General features: G+C 41.5%; 1 pseudogene; it reads left to right on the top strand.

Annotated features, from left to right (window-relative positions):
- The first annotated feature begins 580 nt into the window (after positions 1–580).
- On the top strand, positions 581–1,058 carry LOC115292727 (annotated as a pseudogene).
- The last annotated feature ends 7,362 nt before the right edge of the window (positions 1,059–8,420 follow it).

The raw sequence follows: 8,420 nt of genomic DNA, 5'->3' as shown, positions 1-8,420 counted from the left end.
TATGAAGGAATAGTGGTCAATTTTTCCCAAAATTTAGTGAAAACATCACCTATAGCTCAGAAAACAGGATGAATAAAAGAAAACCATGACCAGGCCCAAACTGCTAAAAACCAAATATAAAGAAAAAACTTTAAAAATAGCCAGATAAAACACACGTTATGTATAGAAAAGCAATGTGTGAGTGATGGCTGACTTCTCATGAAAAATGAGGGAGGCCAGAAGACAACGGAATATCATCTTTAAATGGCTGAAAGAAAAAGTTGACAATCCATAATTTTATATTCTGTGAATATACTCCTTAAATATGAGGCTAAAGTCATTTAAAAATAAACGATAGCTGAGAGAATTCATTGCCAGCAAAACTGAGGTAAAAGAAAAGGTAAACTAGATAGAAACCCCTTTATAGGATTCTACACCCAACAATTGCACATTCTTTTAAGTGCACACAGAATGTGTGATAGAATAGATCATATGGTGGAGCACTATATAGCTCTCAATACATTTCAGAAGACTGAAACCTTACGGATTATGTTCTTTGACTATAAGAAAATTAAATTAGAAATCAATAACAATGCCCTTTCACGAAGATGGCGCCGAAGGCGAAGAAGGAAGCCCCTGCCCCTCCCAAAGCCGAAGCCAAAGCAAAGGCTTTGAAGGCCAAGAAAGCAGTACTGAAAGGCGTCCATAGTCATAAAAAAAAGAAGATCCGCACGTCACCTACTTTCTGACGGCCCAAGACTCTGCGTCTCCGAAGGCAGCCCAAATATCCTCGAAAGAGCGCCCCCAGGAGAAACAAGCTTGACCACTGTGCCATCATCAAGTTCCCACTGACAACCGAGTCAGCCATGAAGAAAATCGAAGATAACAACACTCTTGTGTTTATTGTGGATGTCAAGGCCAACAAGCACCAGATCAAACAGGCTGTGAAAAAACTCTATGACATTGACGTGGCCAAGGTCAACACTCTGATCAGGCCCGATGGAGAAAAGAAAGCATATGTTCGACGGGCTCCTGACTACGATGCTTTGGATGCTGCCAACAAGATTGGGGTCATCTAAACGCGTCCAGCTGGCTAAATCTAAACATACTTTTTTTTCACCATAAAAAAAAAAAGAAATCAATAACAATAAGATAGCTAGAAAATCCCCAAATATTTGGAAATTAGACACGGTAATTCTTTGTATTTTATATATCTTATTGTTATTTTTATTTTTGACATTCACCTTGTTTAATTATAGCTATATATTCTTCTCTTAAAAACCTTTTTTAGTTGAAATAGTGTTGACATACAATGTTAGACTAGTTTTAGGAGTACAGCACAGTGATTTCCCATCTCTGTAGGCGATGCCGTGCTCACCACAAGTGTAACCCACCGGTCATCATAAGACACTGTTACATCACTGACTGTATTCCCTATGCTGTCCCTTTCATTCCCGTAACTCGTTTATCCTGTAACTGGAAGTCTGTACCTCCTCCTCTCCTTCACACATTTTGCTCATCCTCTACCCTTTCACTCCTGCAACCATCAGTTTCTCCTATTTATATGTCTGATTTTGCTTTGTGTCTGTTTATTCACATGCTTTTAAATGAGGTAATTCTAAGTAAATTATAGGTTAAAGAAGAAATCACAAGAGAAATTAGAAAATATTTAAAATTGTTTAGAAGGATGTGTTGGGGCACCTGGGTGGCTCAGTTGTTTGAGCGTCTGACTTCAGCTCAGGTCATAACCTCATGGTTCACTAGTTCGAGCCTCTGTTGGTTGGGCTCTATGCTGACAGCTCAGAGCCTGGATCCTGCTTCAGATTCTATGTCTCCCTCTCTCTCTGCCACTTCCCCACTCGTGCTTTCTCTTTCAAAAGTAAATAAACATTAAAAAAAAGAAGGACATGTATAGGCTTAAATGCTTATATCAGAAAAGCAACAAGTGTTTCAAATCAATGATTTAAGGTTCCAGCTTAAGAAATAAGAAATATATGAATAAATAAAACTCAAAGTAAGTAGAAGGAAGGAAATGATAAAGAGCAAGGATTAATAAAATATACAATAGTCAAACCAGAAGAAAATTAACAAGGCCACAATTGGTTCTGTGAAAAGATTAATAAAAGTGATAAACTTTTTATAAGATTGGTCAAGAAAGAGAGGGAGAGGATGTGAGAGAGAGAGAGAGAGAGAGAGAGAGGGAGAGAGAGAGAGAGAGAGAGAGAGAGAGAGAGAGAGAGAGAGAGAGAATACACAAATACCAGTATCAGGAACAAGATGAAAGTCAATTGGAAGTCTCATTCCCTGGGAAAAAAAATTTAAGGACTGTTATGAACAATCTTATGCCAACAAATTTAACAAATGAAGTGAACAAATTCTTTGCAAACTTACCTAACTTGACTTAAGAAAAAGAAAATGTGAATACTCCTGGACCCGTTTAATAAATTGCATTTCTAATAATAATTTTTCAAAAACTTCTCACAAAGGAAACTCCAGGCTCAGATAGTCTCACCAGAGAATTCTATCAAACATTTAAGGAAAATGGAAATAGTGTCAAGATCATATTGTAAAAGAGCACAATGGGTAGGAATTATTGTTGCAGTTATATTTGGAAATTATAATCCGCCAGTGATATTGGGATAAGCAAAGATTTCTTAGGACACAAAACGTAAAGACCAAAAGGAAAAATAATAAATTGAACTTCTCAAGATTTTAAAAATCTACCCCTCCAAAGGCACTATAAAGAAAATGAAGTCAGGACCGGGGTGCCTCCAGCCCGCCCGAGGGACTCTCCTACATCTTGCTGCACACCCCCAGCCTCACCTCAGCTGGAAATGGGCCCCACTGCACCTGAACCAGTTCCTGCAAATGCACCTCCTGCAAAAGCTGCTGCTCCTGGTGCCCCACGGGCTGTGCCAAGTGTGCCCAGAGCTGTGTCTGCAAGGGGACGTCAGACAGGGCAGCTGCTGTGCCTGGTGTGGGGAACAATCCGCTCCTGATGTAAATAGAACAGCTTGTGTAAACCTGCAGTTTGTTTAAGTATTTGAGTGACAGTACACTCATCTAGACTCTTCTGGCAAAAAAGAAAAGAAAAAAAATGGGAAGAAAAGGAAAGGAAGGGGAGGACAGGGGAGGAGAGGGGACCAGAGAGGTGGCAGTGGGGGAGGGAAGGAAAGGAAAGGGAAGGAAAAGAAAGTCAACACCCAGACTAGGAGAAAACATTTGTAATGCATGTATATAAGAAAGAATGTGTGTCCAGAATCTATAAAGAACTTTTGTGAGTCAATAAAAATCAGATGAATAACCCAATTAAAAATAGATAAAAGACTTGAGGAGAAACTACAAAACAAGATTCTCTGGCCAATAAGCACAGGAGAAGCTATTCAACATTTTTAGTCGTTGAGAAATGCAAGTTAAAACAACAATAAAATATTGCTTCATACCCATTAGGATGAGTAAAATTTAAAAGACTGAAAATTCTGAACATTGGCAGAGATGTGGGACAGTTGGCTTTTGTAGGCTTTGAAGACGGAGGGAGAGGGCCATGAACAGAGGAATGCAGGCAGCTTCTAGAAGCTGAAAAACGTACAAAAACAGATTCACCCTTGCTGTGGATTGAACTATCTTCCTGTAATCCATATGTTGAAGCCTTAACGTCCACTGTGATGGTGTTTGGAGATGGAGGCTTTGGTAGGTGATTAGGGTTACATGAGGTCCTAAGAGTGAGTTGTTGATGATGGGATCAGTGCTCTTAAAAGAAGATGCACCCAAGGATTCTCTCTGTCTGTCTGTCTGTCTCCTACTTGCCATTGTGGGCATGCAGTGAGAAAGGAAGTGGCCAGGAAAAAAATCTTCCGCAGAAACTGACAGTGCTGGCACTCTGATCTCAGACTTCCAGTCTCCAAAACTGAGAAAATAGATTTCTGTCTCTTAAGCTACCTGTCTGTGGCGTTTTGTGTTGGGTGCCAGCCCTGCCTGAGGTGATCCTACAACCCCTGGAAAGGGATGTCTTGATTTAGCGCAGTGAGACTTGTGTCCAACTTCTGACCAGGACTATAAAATAATGAATTTGTGTTGTTTTAAGCCAGTAAGTTTAATTTGTTACAGCAGCAATAGAAAAAAACACCCACTTAGTCCTCTTCTAGATATTTCTCTAAAAGAAATGAAGATTAAAAATCTATGAGTACGTGTACATGAATATTTGTAAGTTTTTTTTCACAGTAGTAAAAACCTAGAAATAATCCAAATGTCTACCAACAGAAAAATGAATAAACAAAATGTGGTATATTCATACAATGGATATTTGTACTTAAGAATATTCATATATAAAAATATTCATACATAAGATATTCATACATAAGAATACTCGTACTTAAAAAGAACTACTGATATTCAGGAACATGCATAGATCTCATAATATGTTTGTTGAGTTAAAAGAAACAGACACAAATGAGTACATAATTTATGATTCCATTCATATGGTATTCAAGAAGGGGCAAAACTAATTTATTGTGATAGAAATGAGAATGGTGGTTGCTGGTGGGGTTGGGGACAGGAAATTTCCTGGGGTAATGGACACAGTCTACATTTCGATTAGCATTAAGGAACCCTTTTGTGTTGGGGCACCTGAGTGGCTCAGTCCATTGAACATCCAACTTTGGCTCAGGTCATGATCTTGGGGTCCATGAGTTCGAGACCCACATGGGGCTCGCTGTTGTCAGTGCAGAGCCTGCGTAGGAGCCTCTGTCCCCTCCCCACCCCTATCCCTCTTCCGCATGCTCTCTCTCTCAAAAATAAATACACATTAAAAAAAAACTTTTGTGTTACATATTGGAGATCTTTGCATTTCACTGAACTTAAGTTTTCCTCAATAAAAAAAAAAAAAGGAAACCAAGAACAGATATTGGGGGACATCTCAGTGTCTGGCACATCATTCATCTCTCATAGTTTTTCACTTAATATAAAAACCCTCCTTTATGAGGTAGTCCATGTTTGCTGCTGTGATTGATGAATCCCCAAGTCCTGCTCCCTTAATACAAAAATGTTTCTCATTCACAGGAGGAGGTACAAATGGATGCTCATGATCTGCAGGCTGTTCTCCTCCAAGTGATGGTTTAAGAATCTATCTTGGCCTCCACCACCTCCATAATGTGGCTTCCAAAGCTGTTGCCTGGGTCTACCTCAAGCCAGCAGTAGAGTTAAAGCTTAGAGATTGTGTGTGGGGGATTCCTATGGGCCAGGCCTGGCAGGGGCCCGCGCCACATGGGCTCACATTCTGTTGGCTTGAATTTAGCCACACAGCTACACCTAACTGAGAGGGAGGCTGCGAACTGTAGTCTAGCCAGGAGCCCCAGAAGAAGATGAAAAGGATTCAATACTATGTTAGTAGTCTCTACCGCACTGTGTCATTAACATCGCTTACTAGCTGACACGTGTTAAATATTTACTGTTCACCAGCAACTGTTCTAAGAGCTTTGCATTTAATCTTCAACAACGCTTTGAGATACATACTAGTTAAATCCCCATTTTACAAGTGAAGAAACAGGAGTATACAGAAATGAAGTGAGTTGTCCAAGTCATACAGCTCATATGTGGTGGAGCCTGGATTTGAACTCAGGCAGCCGAAGACCAGAACAGGTGACCATAACCACAACTTTGAACTGCAACCATATGAAGATTGCATAATATTTCAAATGCTTGGATGAGCCATTTTCTAACCATTTTAATATTGTGAGAGATTTAGATTATATATTGATTAGGTCTCTAAATAATACATTGCTGAACATCTTAAAGTCCCCCCCCCGTGTTATGGATTGATTCCTTAGGATTAATTCTTTTTTATTTTTAAAAGGTTGCTAAATTAAGCCTACAAGAGTCTGCTTCCTCTCTGAATTATGCACTGCATACAAATGACCTCATTATTGACAAGACATTCATCATTGGATGCTGTTTTGGTTCAGCTCTCCCAGTTTGCAAATTATTCTCTGCAAAAATATTAATCTGCTTTTGTTGATATTTGGCCCTGAAGATATTTGAGTAGACAGAGTTCCTCACTTTACACAACAGAGTCATGAATTTTTCACTGGAAAAGATCTCACAGCTTATCTGGTCCAATTCCTTAGCTAATAGAGAAAGACAGTTCTAAAAATGGTGGGGCAAAAATAGAAATTTTATAAATTGAATCACATTTTTTACTGACTAGGGGAGCTTGCTGTCAAAGAGAGTCTATGAAAAATGCTTCCTGTGAGTGAAAATTTAGCTTATGAACAATTAGGAGCTGTGAAAATCAAGATGTAGAAAGGGAGCAAACTGCGACAAACTGTTCCTTAGCTTTGGAAGTGTTTACCTATTATGAAATAACAGTTAACATTTACCCTGTGCTCACTGCGCATTGGAACACTGTGCTCGACACTGTACATGCTTTGTTTCATTTGATCTTGGCAGCAAGCTTATGAGGTATATATTGTTAATGTTCCTGCTGTACAAATGAGGAAACTGAGGTTAAATAAGGATGCCTGGGTGGCTCAGTCAGTTAAGCATCCGGCTTCTGGCTTCGGCTCAGGTCATGATCTTACAGTTCGTGGGTTGGAGCCCCGTGTCGGGCTCTGTGCTGACGGCTAGCTCAGAGCCTGGAGCCTGCTTCAGATTCTGTGCCTCCCTCTCTCTCTGACCCTCCCCTGCTCGTGCTGTCTCTATCTGTCTCTCAAAAATTAATAAAAATCATAAAAAGTTTTTAAATAAGGATGCATTACTTTAAAAAGCAGACTCGCCCCAACAAAATAGCTCATTTCCCCTCATTAACACCCTTTTTGTCTTTTTTGTCATTTTATATTCTTTGTTTGCCAGGATCAGGGGGTGGAGTGAGGATTCCACTCAGGTAGATAATTCCAAAATCCTAAAATTCTCTTTGTTGTCAGGTTAAAAAAAAAAAAAGAGGAATAGGATAGGAAGTTAACTTTCTTGAAAGCTAAGTGGGAGGGATGGGCCATGTGAGTGCTGATTGATTAATGACCTTTCAAGAAGAGGGGACCCACCAGCAAGTCTTTTTTGGGGTTCCCATTCTCTGTCACTTGCTCATTCTCTATTTCAAAGCCCTCCTACCAGGTGTCTGGGAGTCCTCCCTCCTTCTCTTCCTTCCCCCTCTCCTACAGTCTCCTGTCAGCCTCTCCTTGGCCCAGCCTTCCTGCCTATCTGTCCTTTCCTATCATTCAAGCCACAACTTTGGAGAACCTTCTTGAGCTTCTCAGAAGGGAAAGGCTGACTTCCAACAGGCTTTCCTCCTGTGGAACAGGAGAGTATCAGGTGGCTACGTATTCCTCCATATGACCGTCCTCCAGTCTCAAGCAAACAGGAGGCCAAGACCTTGCTCCCACAGGGCGAGGGGGGCAGCAGGTCCTCGGGATCAGGAGTGGTGGGTTCTTTCTGGTGGTCCTTTGGCTGCTGTGTAAAACTGAGGACAGCCAGACACTGGATGAGAGCTTGGCTTGAGGAGAACCTTCTGCATTCCGGGCACTGTGGCCTCCAGCGTTCCCACCTGGATTGGGGCAGAGGAGAAGATTCCAGGGAAAACAGGATCAGAGTGATTGCGCAGTGGGGCGGGGCTGTGTGGAAAGAGGCCTTGATTCAAACTGCCTGAGCTGATTGAAGCCCATTCAGTCCAGCCAAGGCGCTGGGCTGGGAGGTTTGCTCATGGGGCCTGCTCTGGCTGGGGCACTGAGAGGCCCACGGGAGGTATCACACGGGTGACCTTCCTCAGAGGACGACTGTGAAGTCTCCTTAGAAAGGAAAGGCATGCTCAAGCACGCCATATTCACACACATGAAGCACATCAATGATGTGCAGACGGTCCAAGGACAGTGAAGAACTGGCTGATTCCAGTACTGCAGTGACTGAGTGAGCTGGGCTGGGGCTTGGGAGGCGGGTGGGGTGCTGGTGAGGGAGGGGTGGTGAGAGTGGGAGAGGCGGGGAGTGGAGGCGGGGTTTCTGGGACAGTAGAGCTGGTGGTTCCTCTAAATGAGTTAGAGAACCTGGATTTGGGCCCTAGTGGTGTCACTGTTTTTGTTTTTGTTATTACTGTTTTTTCTGTTGTTTTTAATAATTAAAAGAGAGGCCATGTGCAAAACAGCCTGGCAGGTTGTAAGTGCTCCACAACATTAGATGACCCTGAATCTGGCACATTCTGGGAGGCCTGTGGTCTATGCAAGGATTGCCTGGCTCAGCTGAGCTCCTGTTAGGAATATATTAGCTGCCACACGTAAACTGGTAATGGCAGTTGCCACCCAGGGGCAGAAATTGTTGCCAGGGACAAGGGAAGGAGGGTCCTTTATGTTTTTTAATTTTGTCCATATACATCTATTTCTTGTTTCAAAAATGAAGAACAATTTAAAGTTTTTAAAAAGAACATTATTTTGTATTAGTGATTCAAGGTTATCAAAGCATCT

This window comes from Suricata suricatta, chromosome 5 (assembly GCF_006229205.1).
Source record: "Suricata suricatta isolate VVHF042 chromosome 5, meerkat_22Aug2017_6uvM2_HiC, whole genome shotgun sequence".
Taxonomy (NCBI): domain Eukaryota; kingdom Metazoa; phylum Chordata; class Mammalia; order Carnivora; family Herpestidae; genus Suricata; species Suricata suricatta.
This window is presented reverse-complemented; position numbering and strand designations above follow the sequence as displayed.